We start from the raw sequence: 2,484 nt of genomic DNA on the forward strand, positions 1-2,484 counted from the left end.
AATTTCTGGGTAGGTCATAAAAAAGATATAGTTTAGATCTGTTCTTCTTTTATCTTGAGATAGTTGCCCTTGAAACCCAGACACCAAGTTCTGAGGAACTTCGGGTCACATGGAGATGCCATATGTAGGCTTACCAATGGAAAATCTAAACTAAGGTCTCAATGGACAGTCTGCATAATTTTATACATTAGTGTCTTCAGATTATAATACTCAGGTTTTGGGTCTGCCAACCCGGGGCCCAGTATCATGAAGTAAAGACAAGAAATCTCTATTAAGCCAGGTGTTCATTCCTGTCCCACAGAATATGTGAGCAAACAATTTTGGGATAAATTTTTATCTAGCCTTAGTCAAATATACAGATTTTCTTGGCATGAGCAAAAAATCGGTCACAAAAAGCACAAACTATAAAAGAAAAAAGTTAACAAATTTGACTTCTTCAAAATCATACTTTTATATCTTTAAAAAAGTGCCATTAAGAAAGTGATGAAGGCAGGGGCACCTGGGTGGCTCAGTCGGTTAAGTGTCTGCCTTCTGCTCAGTCATGATCCCAGGGTCCTGGGATTGAGCCCCATGTCTGGCTCTCTGCTCAGTTGAGAGCCTACTTCTCCCACTTCCTCTGCCTGCTGCTCTACCTGCTTGTGCTCTCTCTCTATAATAAATAAATTTAAAAATCTTTTTAAAAACAGTGAAATGGCAAGCCACTGAATAAGAAAATACATTTGAATACATATATCTTAAGTAGAACATTTTAACCAAAATATAGAAAGAACACTTACAATTCTTTATTAAGAAGACAACTCACTAAAAAAGAAAAGACGACTCACAAATACAATGGGCAAAATAGTTGAACAATTAAAAAATTACATAGATAGTAAAATATAATAAATATATAAAGATATTTTTAAAAATATAAAAATAGTTAATATAAACATATAGTAGTAAGGACACAATCAACATCAGCTACTCCTAGGGAACATGCAAATTAAAACCACAATGAAAAATGAATACACAGCCACAGAATGATTAACATTTTAGTGCCCCCAAATTACGTATTCCGTGCACGTGTTGCTGGTGGAAGTTTAAAATGCTCTACAGAGGTCAGGGCCTTTGTCTTTCTCTCCCTGCAGGTGGGAGGCTGCCCAACGGACCTATTTGGTGTTAGCCTGGCATTAGGTTCCCGGCCCCTGGGGGGCTTGCTCAGGTCAATTTTTCCATAACTTTGTGGAGAGAAGGGAAGTAGAGGCGTGGCTTGGTAACATTTCTGTTACATTTCTTTCTCGGAGGAACTGGCCAAAAAAAAAAAAAAGAAAAAAAGAAAAAAAGAAACTTTGGGAGTGCCTGGGTGTCTCAGTGGGTTAAGCCTCTGTCTTTGGCTCAGGTCATGGTCCCAGGGTCCTGGGATTGAGCCCCGCATCAGGCTCTCTGCTCAGCAGGGAGGCTGCATCCCCCCTCCTCTCTGCCTGCCTCTCTGCCTACTTGTGATCTCTCTCTATGTTAAATAGATTTTTAAAAATCTTAAAAATAAATAAAATTCTGGATCACCAGATTAGTCTGAGTGGGGCAGTCCAGCCCAGGCATCTATCTCTCCAATTACTTGGGATATTTCCTCAAACTTCTTCCCCTGGAGCTCAGTTTTTATTTGTTAAAATGGCTCGGTCCTCAGTCTGCACGTAAAAATTCGGGTTGGCACATAATGATTCTGTTCAGGATGCCTTGCCCTGGAAGAAGGTTTGTTTGAAAGCTTATTTGAGAATGAAGCAACTGGAACCTTGAAGCCTTTGAGCCCTCATCATTAATGGGACACACTGCCAGAGGGTATGCACTTGACCACAAAAAAGGCTTTCTCTGCACAGGGTCAGACGACTTGTCGGCAAAGCTGTGGGAAGTGAGCACAGGTCAGTGCATTTATGGAATCTAGATCCACAGTTGGGCAGAAGTGAAGTGTGATGAACAGGAGCTTGGGATGGGCTCCTTTGAGAACACTGTGGCCTGTTGGGAATGGAGCTCTGGAAGCCAGGACCCAGAACTTCCGGGGTTGCCAGGGGGCAGTGTTAAGCGTTGAGTACAAAGTTGAACTGGGTGTCTTGGTGAGTGGCTCTGAAGAGTTCACTTGGAAAATACAGACTTCATCTGCTGGGATGAGCCTGAACACATGCACCGATGCATGGAATGGGTCACCAAAGTGATTCTGCAAGAGTGTCAAGTCAGATCTCTTTTGCACAGCCCTGGAGACTACATACTCTGAAGGGTGGACAACTATGAGATCAAGATTTGGCCAGCTGGGAGAGAAATCAACTGCAAGTGCTTAAAGATGTTGTTTGTCACTGAGACTAGAAGCATCTGCCTACCTCCAAGACTTCAGTATGATGGTACATACATTGTAGTTTGGCAGTGCAGGACTTAGTCGGTTGTGATATTCTCAGGGTCAGGGGACTCCTGAGAGAGCAAACATGGCCTTGCATAGCTTTGGAGATATATTTTTCC

The 2,484-nt window shown here is 42.1% G+C and overlaps 1 pseudogene across 1 annotated transcript; it reads left to right on the plus strand.

The window, feature by feature from the left end:
• The first annotated feature begins 1,752 nt into the window (after nucleotides 1-1,752).
• LOC309855683 (F-box/WD repeat-containing protein 2 pseudogene) lies at nucleotides 1,753-2,245 on the plus strand (annotated as a pseudogene). Its single transcript has one exon. The product of its transcript is annotated as an F-box/WD repeat-containing protein 2 pseudogene (transcript).
• The last annotated feature ends 239 nt before the right edge of the window (nucleotides 2,246-2,484 follow it).

Source organism: Mustela nivalis, assembly GCF_964662115.1.
Source record: "Mustela nivalis genome assembly, chromosome: X".
Taxonomy (NCBI): domain Eukaryota; kingdom Metazoa; phylum Chordata; class Mammalia; order Carnivora; family Mustelidae; genus Mustela; species Mustela nivalis.